This window comes from Tympanuchus pallidicinctus, unplaced genomic scaffold, assembly GCF_026119805.1.
Source record: "Tympanuchus pallidicinctus isolate F22 unplaced genomic scaffold, pur_lepc_1.0 scaffold22, whole genome shotgun sequence".
In the NCBI taxonomy this organism is placed as follows: Eukaryota; Metazoa; Chordata; class Aves; order Galliformes; family Phasianidae; genus Tympanuchus; species Tympanuchus pallidicinctus.
Window position 1 is genome coordinate 32,831,152 of NW_026294739.1, and position 20,542 is coordinate 32,851,693.

The 20,542-nt window shown below is 46.5% G+C and overlaps 1 long non-coding RNA gene across 12 annotated transcripts in view; it reads left to right on the forward strand.

Annotated features, from left to right (window-relative positions):
* LOC128082023 (uncharacterized) overlaps nucleotides 1–20,542 on the forward strand; it is a 40,088-nt gene that overhangs the window by 2,988 nt on the left and 16,558 nt on the right. For 3 of the 12 annotated variants that reach the window (XR_008207503.1, XR_008207508.1, XR_008207506.1), the window contains exons 1-4: nucleotides 1,676–9,715; nucleotides 14,981–15,147; nucleotides 18,466–18,628; nucleotides 20,166–20,356. This is a non-coding gene — a long non-coding RNA (uncharacterized LOC128082023). Of the gene's footprint in view, nucleotides 1–1,675; nucleotides 9,716–14,980; nucleotides 15,148–18,465; nucleotides 18,629–20,165; nucleotides 20,357–20,542 lie in introns of those variants that run through there. The other 9 variants (XR_008207505.1, XR_008207504.1, XR_008207510.1 and 6 more) reach the window with 9 other exon arrangements.

Genomic DNA, 20,542 nt, shown 5'->3' on the forward strand with positions numbered 1-20,542 from the left:
AAAATACTGTTGGTAAAGTTGGGCTGAAATGAGTATTTGTTGTTGACTCATAATTGTACAAATTAGGATTAAGCCTTCTCATAAAGTAGTATAAAATCTGGAAGTCTGTGTGCAAGTGCTGCTTGCTTTGTTCCAGTCAGCAGCCCTCCTCTGTTTACTGGAGCTCAGGCTCAGTACCAAAAAAATGGGACTGCTGGTGTTCTCATACAGGCATCCTCAGCAGATTTTGACCTGCAGTTGGTTACAGGATTGACTTGTTTGCAGTGAAACAGGTGAGGGGGGATTGCTTCTGTGTGCAGTGGAAGTAAGGTTTAGAGTCCCTAGTTTTGATTTTAAGAACGGGTTATTTGGCTCACTAAGTGAGGCAGGGATATAGCAAAAGTATTGGCAGTATTTATTTCAAAAAGTCATAGTGCAATTAACACATGAAAGCACCAAGTTTTTATTGTAAGTGGACATGTAGGTCATGTAAATACAGCTCTGGCTGTACTGCTTTTTGTTTACATTGTGGGCAACAACATTTGCAAATATCGCATCAAGAATTCTGAGCCGATACAACTAATTTAAAAACAGCCTTTGCTAAGGCAGATTCCAAGTGAATATTTCATGAGAGCTGTAACAATGTGTGGGTCGTTCCGTAATCTGTGGGTGCCATTTGTGCTTTTGGTTATCTTTCGTAATTTGATGGTTGAATGGCGTTGGAAATTGGAATTTTTACCTACCAGTAACGTAACTAGCTTTTTAATGCTTGTTTGTGTGTGAACGATTTCCTTAAAATTATAAACAGTGACAGAAGTTTGGTGATCTTGTTGGTGTAGGCAGTGCTATGCAGGAGCTGGGCATGTCTGCAGTGCTCCGTCTGTGACCTGAGTTAGCCCTGCAAGAGCTCATGGGCCATGCTGAGGGTTTTTGTATGCTTTTTGCAGCAGGTGATGTTTGCTCTTCTCTTTCTGCAGCTGTAGGAAAAAAATCAAATAATGAGAATGTTTTAGGGCTCATGTGAGCAGTAGGTATTTTGGTATCTGTGTTCCCTGCTTGTCACTGAGGGTGTTCCTTGAAGGCTTGCACGCTGCAGTGCCGGACGCCTTCCCTGTGGATTGCAGTTGTCCTCTCATGCCGTCACTGCGTTACTGAGGGAGCGCTCCCTGGGCGTGCTGCTGCTGGGGAGGAGCTCTTGGTGCTCTTGGTGCTGCTGGCTCTGTGGGCCGTGGTGGGACTGAGGTGGGAGCTGTGCTGCCGGCTCTGGCCTGCGACCTGCAGTGCTCAGAAGAAAATGGGATATACCGAGGGGAGGTTACAAAAGAGAAAAGGCAGACAGCAGCTGTTGAGGTGTAGGGGCGAGAAGATTCAGAGTTGATGCTGCTGGCAGCAGGCCTAGCTGGAGTGGGAGCAAGGCTCCAAAGGAGGGGATCCAGGCCAGGGGACAGCCAGAGGTACGACAGCTTCTGTTTGAAGACCCAACACTTGCATAGCGCTCCAGCCAGAGCCTGATGGGTGCAGTGTGATGGCAGGCAGGCAGTAGGCATGCTGAGGTTGCTATTTTGTTAGCTTTCATGCTATATAACATCATCTGTTTATTTAGAAAAGCGTGTTTTTCGCCCCAGTTGGAGTCATTTCCCGTGAAAAGCAAAGCTCTCTTGCTGGGAGGACTGCTGGGTTCTGTGAAACACTAGAGTCACCCACATACCTCCCAGAATGCCAGTGTGATAGGAGAGCAGGGCAAGGATACAGTTCATGTCTGGACTGTGTGCACATCCTGAGCAGGTGTTTGTGATGTCCAGTGTGGGCTGTACCCCCACCAATATGTGCAGCTGCTGGCACGTACCACCAAAGTGTGGCACATCAGCTTTTATAGACAATTTGTTAGTTGGAGTTGAAAATGCAAAGCTACTTCTGATCTTAGGGTAGCAAACTTGCCCTGTAAGCAACTTTCTAGATTTCACGTATGACTGCATTAGTAGAGTCTATAATCTGTTGGCAGTTACGGCTGCTAGAGCTTTGCAATTTCGTTAATTTTATGTGCTAATAAATGGCTCATGGGCAGCTCGCTCTTACCAACCAAGGGCACTAGTACTGACTAAAGAATCAGGAGACTTAATGAAAGAGAATGAAATGTGGAGATCTTTTTGTTCAGCTTCATCTTTTGCTCTTCTAGCTTAGTGCACTTGAGTGAGGTTTTCAAGTTTTTCATTATGTTCGTGCTTTTTAGTAAAAACATACTGATTCTCATCAGGCTGGGGGGACATCGTTTGCCTTGAGAACTGTAGTCAGGTTGTAAGTTGTCGATACTGCTGCGTGTCATCCTGCTAGCAGGGCTGAGCTGATGGCTGTGAATTGGGCAGCACGCATCTCGGTGCAGTGCTGCGGATACCCCGGGGCTCCAGCCTCCAGCTGGTCAGCATCACACAATTGCTACTAGTGGGTGGTGAGAAACACCTGTGAGGGGAGCACTCTCATCCCAGGTGTGCCGGGTGCTGGCAGGCAGGGGCTGGTTGTGTGTGCCAGGCACCAAACAGTAACAGAGGGCAACAAGCCCAGGCTACCTTAACTGCAAACGAGTGACTCAGCTGTTTCTGCAAAGTTTGGAGTTTCAGCAGAATATTTCTTTTTCCGCTATGCTGACAGCTTTTCCACCCACGTATTGCAAACGTGGCTTTGTGCCATGGAGGTATTTTAGGATTATAAAGCATAGTGTAAATTTTTAGAGTTACATATGAAAAAAGGTGCCTTCTGGATCTCAAAATATGTAGGTTGTATGTAGACTGGGGGAGTAGGGGAGCTCTTTCTAAACCCTAAGGCTTGGAGGAGATAGATCCCCATCTGTCAATCATCCGTTTTTATTTATTCCACTGAAAACCAGGCAGTGTGTTCAGACGTCCTGTATCTACAGAAATAGAATGCTCTGAAATCCCCCAGAGTTTTGGCAGAGCTTTTATTGTGGGCAGTTACTCATTCACACACCTGGTACGTACTGTTGGTCCTGTTATTGTAAGGCATTCCCAAACAGTCCTGCAGGGAAAATAAACTGCAGAGAGATATACAGGAAATTAACCATAATAAAACGCAAAAGGTTTCTTAATCTGTCAAGTGTATTGCAGTATTCAGTGAGTTACTGTACTCATCTGAAGATGAAATTGGATGGAGTATGTCTGTGATGTTACTGCAGCTCATTGAGACACATGCAGATACAGCCAGTGTACTCTAAGCCGGTCCTTTGCCTGTCCTTGCTGTGAGGCTGTGCTCCTTGCTGTCAGTCTGGGACCTCTGCGTGGATCAGGCATGGCAGGACTGACTTTGGGGGAGGACAGCCAGGAGCTGGGGTCGTGCTCGGTCATTTCTGTGCTCAGGCAGCCAGCTGTGGAATCCAAAGGTTTGCTCTGTTGTCACAAATTTTTTATGCCACAAATGCTGATGAGGCAGCAAAAGCCGCTATCAAGGGCCTCACCACATCATGGGAATGGAGAAGAGAAAGAGCAGAAATCCAGCGAAGTGCTGTTAGTGACCAGTAACCGCCAGGGCATGGCAGATGGCTCTTGTGAAGCTGGCAAGGCCACGGCTTCTCTAGACTCTCTGTCAGCTGGAGGGGCAGTAATTCATCGGTGATGTCTGCAGCAGTCCTCAGCTCGCTTTACTTGTTGGATTTTGGGGTTTGGGTCTCTGTTTTGTTTTGGTCTATTATGAAGTTACTTCCAAAGAAAAGATATAATAGAATATGACAGCATGTATATTAAGCATAAAAGCATTATGTTCCTCTGGGAGCTGTTGGAGGAGAAGCAGCCGAGCCACTGAAATGCAACCCCACCACTGCCATGAGTGCCTGTCGGCAGGTCACATCTCTGCGGTCATGCTGGGTGGGTCTTGGGGAACCAAAGGGACAAGTGACTTTTGTCCCTGGCCAGCAGGAAGCCACCAGGCACAGAGACAAGCTCTCCCTGTTTCACCCTCAGGCTGCCAGCGGGCCAGGAAACAAGTCCTCCCAGCACCTCGCGCTGCGTGCTGTCACGCTGTCCACGTCACAACAGGGCAGCCTGGCTCCACCACTGCTCCTTCAGGGTCACAAGGAAGGGAAACAGTCCTGCTCCATTGCTGGAGCACTGGCTTGGCAGCCTTTATCCATAGGCTGAGAATGGGGATTCGTGAGCCTGAAATTCAAAGTGAGACTAGTGGATGTGAGTGCCATGGGAACCAGAGCAAGCTGGAGGTTTACACGGATCCCCGCAGGGTTAGGGCTGCTGAGTTTCATATGGTGCTAGAAAAAAACAGTGTCTCTGGAATAAAAATCTGTCTGTGTCTCGAGGCAGCTGTGGGCACCTCCAGCCAGCACCTGATTCACTCGCGAACAGTTACCTGCGAGGCATCTCAGCTGGCAGACACTTGTCCGAGGCGCCGGAGGCTGCATGGGCTGTTTTCAGTTTAATCTATTTTTAATGTGGCGCCTTATTCCAAACTGCTGAGTTCTCACATTTCCAAGCCGTCGTGGTAATAGGATTGTGCAGCCTTATTGGCTACAGTTTTCCACCCCCAGTGCCAAAAGTTAGGCTCCTAAATCCATATTTAAATGCCTAAATGAGGCTGACGAATCCTGCAGGAGTCAGTAGGAACTGGACGTGGTCTGCACCTTGGAAAATAACCAGGCTATTGGGTGTGTGAGCAACGCCTTGCTGTAGGCACCCAGATGTTGTGTTTTTATCCAGAATGGCTGTGTGTGTCATTGTGAAGGGGGGAGGTGAGATTAGTGCAAACAGGAGCTTTGTTGGGAATTTGGAAATGGGATACACTGAGAATCATAGCAGGTGCCCATCTCTTGTGTTGGCTTCATGTCTGCACTACTTCCGTACCCACGATCTAGCACTGCATATTTTTACTCTGCTACCTTCTTCTGCTATTTCTATTTGTAGCACCCTGCTAGACTTGTTTCCAAGCCAATCCAAAATTCTTCTGAAACTCCCTTTGCTAACAGCAGCATGAAAGCAGAACTCCACAGTGGCTGCAGCAATGGCAGGGGTTTGCTTTTAGCTGAGTGGTATTGGTCACTTCAGCCTTTTGAGTTGAACTGAGAATGGCAATGCTATCTGCCAAGAGAAGCAGCTTGTAAAAGTTGTATGATGTTGCTTTTTTCATGGCAGACCTGAAAAATTCTGTACATGAAACTTCCAGCCAACGCTTGAAATACATTTCTCTGATTGCTTTGTGTGAAAGGCTTGTTTTCGTGTTAGTACTGCAGGGTAACACATAAGACCATGGAAGTACAATGCGCCTTCATCCAGATGAGGCAGAATTTATTTAGCTTGAAAGAGTGTTTTATTGCAGTATGGAAGTGTCACTTCAGGTTTTTATCCTGTTTTCTATAGAGGAGGAATAAACTGTTTCCAGAGTCTCACCAGAAGATAAAATTCCCGTGGCTAGTCAATGGCAATGTGCTGGAGACTTGGAAAGCTTCAGCAAACCACATCCTTTCACCCAGAGAGCATGGATAGAGCGGAGGAACCTCGTTCTGGTGGCTTTGGGTACCCCATTACCCTGACCCATCATAGTGCTAGCTGACTGCTGGCCCAGGAGCACCAGGGATGTGAGCACTGGGCGCAGTGCTGTGCAGCCTTAAGAGCCACACCCTGAAGCCAAGAGCAGAGCTGATGTGCTGAGGCTTCCCAAACAGTGTTTGATGTCTAGAGGACACCCTGAAAATGCAGCTGTTTCTGCAGTCTCCTTCCATTCTCAGTTCCCTTGCCATCTCATCTGAAAACAGAAACTTCATGCATGCTTCATGCTTGTGTCCTCTGAGGGCTTCAAGGGTCTCCCCGGGACAGAGCCAGCAATCCTGCTGAAATAAGAGAGTGCTACTCCCTCCTTCTGGCTGGTATCAGTCTTCTAAGTCACTATCATTTATTTTAGAGCATTCACTGGGGAAGTGAGTGACCTGAGTTCAGTGCGTTCCTCAATCTGCTCATCTCTCACTTCCCATGAGACGGTCTAAAAGCCAGCCCCCAGTTATTCTGGGTGAAATCCTTTGGCATGAAACCATGCCTCCCAGTAATGGGGTGTTTCTGCTTCCTGTCCCACTGTTGGTCAGCAGGTTGTTTCAGAGTGAAGTGATCAGGGTTTCGTGTTGTGAGGAACCCAGGGTACAGTTGTCTCACTGGAAGCTGGATTGCTAGACCCCACTCCTCTGGGCATTCAGAGAAGACATCCCTCTGTCTCTGTGTGCCTGTGAATGAGAATGGAAGAATGCAGCTCCTTGGAGATGCTGTGCTGGGCTGGTGGGGGAGCAGAAAGTTTGCATGTGAATCAGAGATAGACCAGAGAGTGCAGGTGACTGAGGGGGAGGGACCTTGCTGAAATTGGAATTCGGTTCCTAAGTCAGGTTTATGAACCGTCCAGTTTTAGGTATTTGATTGGTGGTAACTCCTTGAAGCTTGTCTATGCTTTTGGATCTGCATCCAGGGATCTTAGTGGATTAGCCAGGATCTCTACTGCTGCTCTGATAAACGTTTCCAGCGTTTATTAAATGTGCTCTCTGACGTTCTTTTGTGGAGACAGTAATTTGACAGTCATCACGTGAGAAACTCTGAATTTGCCATCTGGCCTGGCAGGACTTAGTTCTTCTCACCATTAATTAAACTGACGTTACTGCACGCTTTTATGATGGTGGTTATGATCTGTCCTGCGATAACACCAGGGCTGGTTCTGAGGCATGCACAGCACCTTCCACTCGCATGACGTTTGTGGGTGGTGCAGCCGAGCACCTCTGGACTTCAGTGTCAGCTCTAATAACTGAGTTTCAGGGCCCCACTCAGGCACCTTCCTCTGGAGCGGGTTCTTCTGGTTCTGAGGGGATGGTTTCACAAGTAGGAAGACATAGCTGGGGGGAAAAAGGGGGCAGCTGCTTGGCTGTAATAGAGTTCTATAACATGCCCTGACAGGAGACCTTACTGACCACAGCTTCGCCCTGCTTGGTGAGACCGTGACCATTAATGGGAAAGTGGATTGGCAGCAACAGATAGAGCAGGGAGCAAAAAGAGAGGAAGGAAGTGAAATAGGACAACAGCCGAAGACAGCTGCGAAAAGCAGGCAGGTACATCATGGTGGCGACTGGAGTGTGGAAGAAGGAAACTAAGCTTCTTTGGTGATGAGGCAAGGTGTCTGTATCCTATCTGAAATGGACACGTGTGGCGGTGCCCAGCAACTTAACATGTTTGTAATCCCCCTTCAGACCCAGCTCCAGGTGCTGGATGGCAGAGTGTTTCCTGTCTTCGGTGGTCTCCAAACTGTGACTTGGCAAATGAAACTGGTAGGTTTGAAAAGAATGCCGGAGTACGAGGCTTGGGAGAAGTCATTCCCAGAACTAACTCTTGCCATTTTTCTCTTCCCTGTCAGAGCCTTGAATGCTCAACTGCTCAGAGTTAACTCAGCAGCTTCAAGAGATTCAATAATATTTGTTTTTACCCAAATCCCTCGAAGTCTGAGGGAATGGAGACAGAATCATTTTACTGAGATGAAAAGCCAAGAAAAGTAAATCATCCTTGGGTCAGGGTGAGCTCTCATTTGAAGAGGCCACAGATGGCAGAGATGTTCATGAATCAGCAGTTTCACAGACCTCTGCCCATTCAGGGAGTAATGCGTGTAAACAAACATGAAAATGGCACAGAGCCGCAGAGCTTTCCAGATCCTTCCTGTTCCCTCCATGCAGTCGAGGGGGCCCTCCTCAGAAGAACCAGATAGAAGAAAAGAGCTGCTGCCCTTGACTGTGGGCTTGTCCCAGGATGGTCATCCTATACCTGCTTCAGCTGTGTGAGAGCCAAAGGCTAGAGTGACAGCGGGGTGTCCCCTCTTCTCCCATAGTGCAGCCAGGTATGCTCTTGAGGACAGGAGGCAGCTGCTGACTGGCCTGGTGGCAGGCGTTTGGAGTTATCTGAGATGGAGGGAAGGAAGGAGAGGTGAGGTGAGGACGTGAGCTATTTCACCATTGCACTGCTGCAGGTGCAGGACAGCTCCTGTACATGTGGGCTTTGGGAGGTGGGCCTGCCCCTGGTGTGCTCCTGCTCTTTGATATGTGCCCTGGATCCACGCGCCGACGAGGCTGGGACCTTGGAAGCCCCACAGAGCTCTAGCCTGTCTGGTGTTAGGGACATTCTTCCCGCAATTATCTGATGTTTGTCAAATGTTGTGCCAGAAAATGCAACTAGAGGGCTGTGCTGAGAGCCCCCACTTTGGTTGTATTCTAGGGCCTGCTGGCCAAGAGATGCAGTGCTACTTCCATGCTGCCCAAGTGTCAGCCCGGGTAGTGCTTCTACAAGAAGATAACATGTAAGTGATGAGAACTGGCCAAGTCAGTGACTGTGCCTGAATCGTAGTTGAGACTTTGTCATGGTTTGAACCATGACAAGCTTTTTGTGAATAGTCTGTTTGGGATGAAACACAGCCTGAATCTTCAAACAGTTATGTGTGATGACAGCTGTGAGACTTCTGTTGAAGTCGCTAGGCATCACACAACCATAAACTTCGGAGTGTGCTTCTGCTGAGGAGATGCTGCTACTGAGGCTCTGAGACGAAGGGAAGTGAGAGGAAAATGGACTCTGCCGTTCTCCCAGGAGCAGCACCTCACGACGCGCCAAACCTAGCAATTGTATGTGAGGAGCAATCAGTGGGTGTCACAGGAGATGTACAGGGACATCTAAGGCATTGGGATTTATTATCAGTAAACCATGTACTTCAAGTTCACTGTGAAGTTGGAGAACATCTAACTGTGTAAATGATCTGAGGGAATTGGATGAAGTGAATTTTGTGACTGTGAAGTTAGACAATTATCAGCCATGTTTCCAGACAATAGAGAAGATCCTGACAAAGACATTTCCTGAGAAGTAACTAACTCATATAGTAATGAATAGTCAAGAAAGCAGCTGTTTTTAAAAAACATACATCCACCAAATGATTACGGGTTGGTATGCTTAAGGAGTGAAGAAATGTGCAAATTTTTTGGTGTTGCTCTTCTAAGGGTTTCTTGTGCTGGTGTCCAGACTCTGGCAACATTATCTTAACCTACTTTGACTGTCAGTGGTAGAAGGTAGTAGCTGGGGGTGGCCGAGTGCGCAGTGAGAACTGGCACTGCGCAGTGACAGAGCAGACGTGCTGGGGGTGGCTGTGATCTGGGACCCAGCTGGGGGCAAGCGCCTGGAAGAGGATGTTTCTGACTGGTGCTACCTAGAGAAAAAGCAGCCTGCTGATGAGATCACCTTAGGGCATCAGGGTTTAGAAAGGGGTAGAAGAATGTGGGACAGAAATGAGCAGTACAGAGCAATGACATGCTTGATGAGAAGCCAGCCTTACTGAGTGAGCACAGTCACAGAATGAAAAGCTGCCCATTGGGCAGATACCAGTGATCATAGCATAAGCAGGAAAATGGCATCAATCTAGACACAGTGCTTTTTGTGACTCTTAAGGCATTGATGGATGAAGACTCAGTGAAGAGAAGCTTCCTTTTTCTTATGTTTTGACATCTTTCAGGCTTAAACATGAACTAACTACCATTATCCTAATTTTACAGATGGGGACAGACAGGTTATGTGACATGCTCCAGGTCACATGAGCAGTGTGTGTCAGAGTGAGAAACAGCACCTGGATCTCTCAATTGTGAAGCTGTTGCTCTTGGCGCTGCGTCATCCCGACTGCAAACAAAACACTGAGGTTGACTTTGCCTGTGTCCTTATGCCTACAAATGGTAAGGTTTTTGAACAAATCAAAGAAAGCAAAAAGAGTCACTCCTCCAATTTGTATGTCCAGTCCTCTCTATGCAGTGGCATGATGTACCCTAGAGGAGCCTGTAATTAATACAAGTAATTATCCCTTGCTGCAAAGACTCTGCAACATCATTGGTTAAGAATCTAGATGAAACTTTCACCTTGTTTACTGAGTGCTTCATGTTGTGTGATTCAAGGTGGATTGGGATGATATCTGCAGGAAAAATTAACTTAGAACCAAGATGAACACTGCAAATGTCTTGGTGCCATTGTCTTGACTTGGCCACCACTAGAGCTTTAATAGAAATGGAGAGAAGGCAGGGAAATGATTAGGTAGGAAACAGAGTTACCTGTTGCAAAGGAGTGCTTGTCACAGTTTGCCTTCTTCACTCAAGAAGTTTTAATATAAAAGGATTGGATGCCGATGGCTTGTTGGCGTAAGAACACGTGTAGGTTCTAGGCGTGTTCTTGGTCTTCAACTACACTGAAGATCGTCAGGTCTGGAATTTTCCAAAGAGCCCAAGGGATCATTATTCCTAATGCAAAAGATGCCTGGAGAACATCCCAGACTAAGGCCAAGTCTCAATGGCGGAACTATCCTTTGGATTCCAGTTCCCAAACCTGCTACTGCTCCAGATACGTACTGTGGGCTTCTGCTTTTAACCTGGTAGTGTTGCCAGAGGCACTGGGCACCTAACATTTCATGACACCAAAGAAACACTCATTAATTGAAACTCATCAGGCAAACAGCTGCTTCTGCTTGCTGTGGCTCTATTTTCAGCTCTTAGCTCTGAAGTGAAGCTGACAATTTTTGCTGGTTTCTCAGACCTCCTATTGAGTTTTTCTAATTAATATTTTTGAACTACTTAGATGTTCTCAAGTCTACGGTGATCCAGAGAATTATTATTACTGCTGGTATTATTAAGGCTAATAATGCTGCTAATAACCTTAGTGAGCTTGGCAGAATTCAGTTTGAACTCCTTGCCGCAGATGAAGAAAGCTAACTTTGGTAATGTGAGGGGTACGTGACTGAGTTACCAGTACCTGCTGTTTACAGGGGGCAGGAGGAGTATATTTGCTCAAATGAAAAAGGTCAAGGCAGAGGCCCATTTGCTGTTTGTTAATAAGTAATCTGAAGTACAACACAGCTTTACTGTAACAAATCGGCTTAGCTTAGCTGTCCTTCCATCACCATTATATCCAACACAATTCTAGATGAAAATGCCAGTTTAGAAATAATCCATGTTCTCACAGATTATTTTCAACATCTGTGCAGAGGATTTGTAGCTGGGGATCCGCAGCAGCAGCAGCAAAAGAACCTTCCATATTTTGCCAGTGCTTGCCTCAGAAACTGAGCAAAGGATGAAATACTAGATAGAGTGTGATTTGTCTCCTGGGCAATTCTCCCCTAGACTCAATCAGACCTGTGCATCTTCCCTACAGAAGTATGCCAGTCCAGAGCTGTGGTGGTAGCTGGCCCGCTTACTGCACCCTGTGGAGGTGCTCATGTAACCTACAAAACCACCTATGTCATCTCAGAGCCTGGCCCATAGTCAACAGTTAAAATTCAGTCATGGGTGTCTGAGAGTATCCTTCCAAGGGACTGAGCATATGTGCATTGCAACCTCTGCCTTTCATGGGCTTTTGTGAAAAAAGATGGTTGTTGTCCAAGCGACAGTTGTCCTGATGATTTCCCAAAATACCAAGTGGTATGGTGGCTGGGTTCTGTCCTTTGTGGTTCACTTACTGAGCGCAGGCAGGATTCATTAGAAAATGTTTTCCTATTCATGAGACACTTGAAGTGCTTATCAAAAAAAAGCAACATTTGTGCCAGCTGCCAGCTAACCACAGATTCTGATTTGTAACTCTTAATGTTCGTGTCCTTCAGCTGCACCAGCCTGAGGCACCTTAGATGTCACACAGCTATTCCCTGGAGTAGAGCTTGTGATGTGCACACTGCAAGAGCAGGCACCACCAACACACAGGCAGCATGGCAGTCGCCACACACCCACAGCACAGGTTTGTGAGGGGCTTTGCCACGTACAGAGGTATTTCTTGAAGGAAGGTAGTTGGGGTGCACACACGAGTGCACATACTCATGAGATCACCTTTGGAAACAGGAACCACGCAGATTGCAAACTGCAATTTCTGGCTTCCTGAAATGTGATTTCAGGAGGCAGTGATCCTTTAACAGATCAACAGCCCGGTTCCAAATGCCTGTTAACCGAGGTGGGAGGGAACGAGCTTGGTGAGGGAAGACTTTCTCTACTGAGCAGGTCACATCTGGCTGTGAGCTCAGCATCTGTCCGATACCAGAGCCGTACCAAAGTCGTCTTCAGCTCCTGGGCTTGCCTCACAGGAGGCAGTGGCAGAGGAGTGGTGAGGAGGGGCTCTGCAGAGTCATTTGCTGTCTGGCAGTGAGCAGAGGACTGAGGCTGTGTAGCAACTGTGGAAGTGAGGAAGATGAGGAGCGTACAGGGAAGAACACTTGGGAGATTGTAGGGTCTTTGTAGCAGGATGGAAAAAGGATTTCTGCAACTTGAGTGTTCACATACATCGGGAGACAGGGCCAGTGGCTGTTGGCTGCCAGGAAAGGGGTATTTTGGATGCCCCTTCTGTATGCCCGACTGTTCTGAGATACTGAGAAAAGGGAAGGAAGAAGGGGAGAACACACATTGCCCAGGAAGCTGGCATGGCTGGTGCTGCCCTGTGTCTCTGTACCTGTGTGACTGGCTGCAGCTGAATGGTTGGCAAATACTACAGTTAACAGAGATTCTTGAATTGATCCGATGTGCTGAGGATGTTTATCCCAGAACACCTGGCGTGGGCAGCAGGGATTGTAATGGTGGAATTGATACCTACTTCTGTGAAGTCTGGTTGAGCTGAGAATCTGAGCAAATACCTTCCAGCTAAAGCAAGGCTACGAGGAAGGTGGCATGAAGTCCTAGATCTCGTGCTGCAACACTGCTCTGAAGGAACATGTGGCCATGCTGTATGTCACATGTCCTGGCAGGGAGAGCAGCAAGAATTACTAACTGGCAGCCCTTACAGAATGGTGATGCCACATGAAAATACACGTGTTCATTACTCATGAGATACATATTTGTTGCCCATCCCCACCTTCCCACAGAATTATACACCGAGGGTTGTAAAGCTTTCTGTGCCTGTCCCTGGATGTGTTGCTGTTTCCTCTTGCTGCTCTTTGTTTGGGGTAACATCTGTTGTTTCTGTTGTAGTGAGTTTCAGGAGTCATTAGCAACAGTGATACACTGCACTATTCCTCCAAAGACCAGTCAGGATTTGCTTCTTCCCCTAATACCAATAGGAAAGCTAGTGTATTTGGTACCTGAAGTAATGTGATTAGCTAGAAAACGTTAAGTATTCCCTGAACCTAATCCTGAGCATTAGTTACCAACCCCCATCAGTCTTTATGATATCACAGTGGTGAATTTCTGGATTATGCAGTCTTTCATGGACGCATGGGTGCACAATGGAAAGCAAGCTTAGTGCTGCAAACAGCACTGCAGTCACACTCTGTTCTAACCAGCAGCCAGCCACGATGCCTGGGAAATTGTGCAGGTGGTTTCAGAAAATGGTAAGTAGTCTATTATCATTGAGAAGGAGGGGAAAAAAACAACAATCCTTGGGAGATTTCCCCCATGACCATCTGTTAATTTTCTCCTGAAGCCATTAGTGATTTCCATAGAATAGTGTGTTTAGTGCCCTGCAAACAGTGCAGTGGATCAGAGTACTGCATCGCTGCTGCTGGACCATGCAGCCTTCCTTGTCAGGAATTAGCACACCAACATGCTTCCTCAGCATGCACCTCAGCACTTCACATGCCTGGCAGTCATCAGCCTTAGTTCTCCAATAAGCCCTGGGCTTTGTTGCACTTCTGACAGGGGAGCACCCTTCATTCACCTGCCAGCCTTCTTCCATGCAGCTCCTGTAGCCTTTTCTGTCCTAACACAGGCCTTGCTCAAAAGCTACCATATCTGCATTCATTTAGAAGTGCTCAGATGCTTAGCTACAGCCCCAGGTCACTGTAGTATTTCATGCTGTCTTAGAGATGAATGCTGAAAATGCTCATTGTCTGCAGTCCTCTTTACACTTGTATTTTGACCAATAGACACATGCTGCACAGTAAAAATAACCACCAACCTGTATGACAACTGTCAGCACGCTGTGTGTGTCCTGCAGCATCCATAGGCTCTGTAGCTAATGGTGGTTCTGGGGCCGGACCCAGCAGGGAAAGCATCTCTACCTCTGCCTTGTGCCAAGCTGTGGAGAACATGAGATTGTTAGAGCAGTAGTCATACAGCATGGCTGGCAGCTGCTTCTGCTTTTAGCTGGGAGTTTCTGGTGTTGCCCAGGGTAGGGAATGCAGGGACAATCCAAAGGTGAGTGGTAGTGGAAACCCAGTGGATTAGTTTGGACCAAATTACACAGTTGAGAAGAGTTTTCAAAGCTATCTCTTTCTTTCCATGTTCTTCTGTGATACCAGAAGATGTTGCCACCAGATCATGCCCTGGGGACAATGTGAACAGCTCTGTTCTTTATGCTGGTACCTGAGAGCAATTGCTAGAAGTAACTTGGCTCTTCCCTATGTTTCATGTGTGTGTGCTTGGTGTGCTGAGTGATTTCCAAAGGAACTTTCTGAGCACTGAAGCAAATGGGGAAACTGGCTGTGAAGCCGTTGCTGCAGTAAGTGAAACTTAGGAGCAGCTTTTGCTTTCTGTGCAAGATAGGGTGTTTTCCAGGCATTTTTTGTGCATTTCGTGTGATGTTTCTTCAAAGAAATGTTACCATTTGTGCATTTTTACAGTAAGTAGTTCTTGAAAAATTGTTTCTTGGTGCAATGCAAATGGGCACAGAGAGCATTTTGCTATTTAACAATTACCTGAATACAGTTCTTTGCTTTTTGGAAGAAGCCAAGCTTTTTCCCTCCTCCTAAATTAAAAGACATGACAAAGTGTGTCAGGGAAAGAGCCTTACCCAGGAGGGAGTTAGTGCAGTGCTGGGGTAAGTAGGACTTGCTTCTGCAATAGCAGCAGTACAGATTTTCTCAATGGTGTTTATGCCTTACCACATGCTACCTCACCAACCTCCTCATTTGTTGTTCCGAGACCTGAGTGCCCAGGCTGAGTAACTTCCTGGTGTAACTGTTTGCAGATAGAGACTTTTGAAGTTATACCCAGGAGTGCTTTGATGTCTCATTATTAAGCTTTTTGCTTTCTGACTTGTAGTGCCCACCTGCCAGCTTTAGAGCCAGCAGTCCACACCATGTAGCCAAGGCAAGCCTGATGCTTCTGCACAACATCCAAAACTGTCAGTGTTGGGACCAGAGAGACTAATAGGAAAATTTAAGCTTTTTAAGTCTGCAGACACCCCAGCACAACAGCTCCTCTGGAAGGTGAGTACAGACAGCCTTTCTGTCTCAGCAAATATATTTAATCTGAAACATCGATTGCTGGCAGCCAGGAAGTGACAAACTGGGTTGCTGTTGTCCTTGGGGTCGTTGTTCCCACCTTCCATCTCTTGCAGAGCATCCAGACGACGGAGCGGGGAGCTAGGCACTGCTTGCTTGCACTCAGCAGCGTGCTGTTGAATCACTGGGCCACAAAGCAAGTGCATGCGAGGGAGCGTGGCTGCCTTTCCTACTGGTTTGAGCATTCACATGGGAGTTTGAGAGTCCGGATTCTGCTCCCAGGACTGTTTATGCATTTTACGTGGAACAGTCACTGGGTAACATATAATCCCCAATCAAAGCCCTCAGGGGGTTCAGGCAAAGCAACGCCCAGTTTCTGGATCCTGATCAGAGTTAGGTGTGAAATGGGCTGAGCTGCTTGGCCCTGTCAAGACTGGGGCAGTTCTGGGCATGCATGAAGGTGGAACTCTAGATAGCTGAAGAACTTGAGAGTATTAAAAAAAAGCTGGAGATTGAAAGGGACAGACAGTGGGAAGAATCTGGGAGCTGCAGTGGGCTGTCCCCACTGTGGGCATTTCAAAGTGCAGATCTAGGATAAAGCCTCATGTGCTGCAATGATGAAGCCCTCTTACAGGGAAACAATTGTTCTCACAGATTTCTGAAGTAGAAACTTATTTACATAACCATTTTTTTTAATGTCCTGTCCTAGTCACTACATTTGCTTAGATTTCTTTCCACTAGGCTGCATGTGCTGAGCTGCACAATGGTGGCTGCCATATGAATAGCTTGTTATTCTTACCAAGCGTGACAACTGCTGTAGCAAAATCAAGAGCAACCTGCTCTAATGTAAACTGATTTCAGATTGCCCCTGGCAGTCCCAGCTACCTCATCTAACCTCTTTTTTTGCCAGTTTTTTTTCTTCCTTTTTTTTTTTTTTTTTTTGACTTCTCCCCACTGAAGACACACCCAGTGCTTTCTTGTAAGGTGTTTTATCACACTAGCTTTTCCACCAGCATCCACAACACACGGAGAAACTTCTCTGGTATTGCCCTTGATATGTCTGAAGCCGCTTGGATTCTCCAGCAGATGCAGAATGCAGCTGCCAGCCGTCTCCTGGGGAGAGCTCTGCAGCGGTCACAGCTTGTACCCAAGAGTACCTAGCTGCAGAGCACCATAGATGTGTGCCTGGCTCTTGAGACTGTTGCATCTTTGATGCCCAGCTGTGTTTGGAACACACAGAGATCAATTAGTTCAAACAAAGGCTTATTCAGAGGGATGGCCATGTCAGGTGGGAAGTAGTTGTTTTGCTGAGAGAGTGTGGGCAGTGAGGTGGGCTCTGGGCAGGGGGTATTGGGGAAGAAGCAGTCTGATTTGACAATCATAGCTGCCAGATTGGTGTGTACGATGGGTGTGATATAAATTGCTACCTATAAATGAATACCACAACAGCATTTTAATGAAGTGTTTTCTAGTAGTGCTTGTCCAGGCTGGTTGTGTTATGCTAAGGCTGGAGAGGTATCTCCAAGCAAGCTTCTTGGCTAAACCTTCATAAACATGGTCTCACCCAAGATCTAACTATGATTTGTTTGGATAAGAGGTTTTGCTTGTTTGTTTCTGGACGTGCTTTCAAATACATATGGGTTTTTACTTTTATTTATTTATTTTTTGCTTCTTGGTCCGGGTTTTGTGTTGGTATCACAGACCCCAACTGGTGCAGAGATTAGGGCTAAATCTGTTGCTCTTTCTGGGCATTCATTGTGGTTCTGACAGCAAGTGCCTGGGTCAGCTGCGGTTTTTCAAGGGACATCTGGGGCTGTGACTCACTGTGGTGACCTGTGTCTGTGCTGAGCCTGGGAGGTAAAAATACCCTTGCACACCAGTGTCTTTTGGGGAGTTCTCTGTCCTTAGCTTCTCCTGGTGTGCCGGTACACCTGGCACTGCAGCCCATGCTGCAGGAAGGCATAGCCTCATGGATCCACGCCTCACATTTGCAGTGTGATTCTGCAAAAACCCAGCAACCATTTCTCATGGTAGCTAGCAGATTTTCTGAGCCTTTGGCAGCCTGGATTGCTGCATATAAATGTGCGTGTATATATGGTAGGATACAGATATTGGAGTAGGTGTTGCATTTGGAGGACATCTGTTGTACACTGCTTTTACAACATTTCAGGCCAAAACAATTGTTTTATTAGAAGGTCTCACAACGTGTCCAGTTGCCACCACAAGCTGCATAAATCTAAAATAAAGCCCAGAAATAGTCTTTCTCATGCTGCCTCTGAAGTGAGGAGGTTTTGACAGTGCATTAAAGACAGGCCTCTTTTTTTGCTCAGGTTGAAGATCAGGGAGAGAAAGTTCAGTTCTTTGATCCTCAAAGATAAAATCTCAGACCTGAAGTCTCTTGACTGTCTGGACTTGTGATGTATGCACTGAATTCATTCATATTACAAATAAGTAATAACTGGCAGGTGATGCTGTGGAGATAACAGCTTAGTTCTTTTCGAGGAATCTGTAACTAACTCCAGCCAGGTCTCCCGGATCAACAGCTGTTTAAAAAAAAAAATTAAAAAATAATCAAATAATTTTGGTTGGAAAGAGCATCTAGAGGGCTGCAACCAACCTCCTCAAAGCAGGGCTAACTTCAGCACGAGCCTAGGCTACTTAGGGCTTTGTTGTTAAATGTTGGAGGTCTCCATGGGTGTAGATGTTACAGACCTCTTTGGGCACCCATTTCAGTGCATGTCGGCTTTCATTTTGAAACATTTCTCCAGTTATATTCAATGGAATTTCTCCTGCTTCAGCTTGCGGTCGTTGCCCTCACACTGTGCACTGCTGATGAGCATCTGGTTCCGTTACCTCCTGTGCAGCGAGGGTGCAATTGGCCGTCACCACTGCACAGGCTCCCAGCTGACTCATGATGAGCATTTTGTCCACTGGGACCCCAGCTTCTTTTTTCAGTAAAGCTCCTTGCTAACCACTCAGCTCCCATCCTCTGCTGTTGCACAGATTAATTCTGTATCGTGTGCAGATTTTGTCTTTCTCTTTGATATATTTGAGGAGATTTCTGTCAGGTTAGTCTGCTGAAGAGCATGTGGATGGCTGTCCTGTCCTCCAGCATAATGATCTACACCCTAAATGCAGTGTCATGTGCAAACATGCAGAGCACGCGTTGCACCCTTTCATCCAGGATGTTAGTGAAGACAGGCTCTAGTTTTGTCCCTTGAAAAATGCCATTTCTTAATGCAATTAATTAGAAGTCTAGTTGTTGACCATTATTGCCTTTTGAGCTTCATGTGCTTTTTCCAGGCGTGCTGTGGACCATCCATGAAGTCTGTACCACTCTAGTTTGTTTTAGACAGGAGACAATGTTACAGGCTATTTTAAAACCAAAGTAAGTGACATCCACAACATCCCTAACTTGTTTATCCAGCACGTCATTTCAAGCACAGAAGACAACCATGTTGGCCAGGTACAGTTTGACCTTAGTAAATCCATGCTGCCTGTTCTGAGTTGCATTCTTGTCATTGTGTTTGGAATGGCTTCCAAATGAATTTGCTTGGTAATGTTCCCTGATAAAAAATGTACTGATACCTTAAAAATGATATCTAGCTCTTTGCTAATGCTTAGGCTAATCCCTTTCAGAAGAAGCCAGTTGATTACATGTGTGGAGTTTGTGACACCTACAGCATGAGCCTGATGTGCTGGTTGAGGGAATTTTTGGTAGGGAGCGGCTGAGCAGGTCAAATTCAGAAGCAACCTAAGCAGGACACACCTACTACTCCTCTGTTGGGATTCCCTTTCTTCCCAGCCTGGCCACCAAGAGTGACCATCCTAATGTTGTTGCTATGGCTTTTGTGTTACCATGAAGCAGTTCTAAACAGAAGAAACAAGGAGGAACCAGATCAACGGATGGTAGAGTGTGGTATTGTCTGACGCTGGCACCCAGCAGGGATTTGACTGGTTTTGAAAGAGGAAGAAATAAAAAAGAAGGTTAGCTGTTTGGAGAGTTGGGTGCAGGCCTGGTCATTTCTAGAGAGCATGAGTATTTCAGTCAACAGGAAGGGTCAGGCACTTGCCAAAATACACATTAGCACAATGGCCTATAGCAGGTTGAATTCACAGAAGACGGTTGAGTTTCACTAGGTATGGCTCTGGCAAAGCCTTTTTCCTGCTGTGGCCCTGCAGTCCGACCTGGTGACTTCTCAACCATTTTCTTTCTTACTTTCTATCAGCATACTTATCTAGCTATTGTAGTTCAGGCCCTTGTGAACCGATCTGGTATGCCTTTGGGTGACTTGAAGCTCTCTCCTTGTGACAGATAACAGCCCTTGTTCCCAGCCAAGGTGACACCTCTGAAGTCTTCTGAATCACTCCTTTTGTATGGAAAACTCTTGGTAATGCTAGTCAGAACAGTGGAGGGCTGGCAGGAGTCAATGGTGTGTTCACAGCTGGAAAGTTTGGCAGACCAGATATGTCCCCTGTAACTGGAACTAGAGCAGGTATTTGCAACTGAGGAAAGAGGCAGGAAGGTGCAGTGGTGGGAGGCAATGAGCCTGAGTGCATGAACACTTGGGCAGGCAGCATTGCACATGGCTTGCTAATTAGACAAAATATATTTAATCCTGTCATCTTTTACTGTACCCATATTAATGTGATTGAGCAGCTGAATTTCTGCCTCATTTGCTTTCTTCTTACCTAGCACATTAGAAAACTTTCAACAGTGGCACACAGAAAAGCAAATAGGACATCGGTGTAGTGATAAGCCTGCTGTGCATTTGCAAATCCATGTGCATCTCTGAAGGCGACGCAGTCTCAGGCATGTTTGGCTAAGGTTTATATTGCTCTGCACGGGAGGCTGAGGTTTGAAGGTCTGAAGGTAAGTGTGTGTGTGTACCTGCATGCTGGAGTGCGGTCCCTCATGCGCTAATGAAATCTGACTTGCTGGGTCACCCTCCTGCTTCATTTGCAGTGACACAATATCATTTAAAGTTGTTTGCTTATTACAGAGATAATATCACAAGGTGTGGTGCCCTGATGGGAGCCTAGCAAGAAAGTAACACTCATTCACCCACCCACCTTTGGCAGATTGTCTGAGGGTCCCTCATTGGCTTCGTGACGGAAAGTGGTTGATTCACCTCCACCCAGCAGTAATTAGGTGTTGCTGCCTATGGAAGTTCCCATGTTTGGCATCGGACTGGTAAGCCTAGAACTCATTGTTGAGATTCACTGCAGAGTAAAACCATCACTCTTTGTTTTGTATTCAGCCTAGTAAGTTACTTAGTACATTATATCATTTACTTGTGAATTTTATATCATCATTAAAATGCTCCTAGGTGCTGTTACCCTGGTATATTTCACAGCAGCTATTTACATGCAGCCTTCC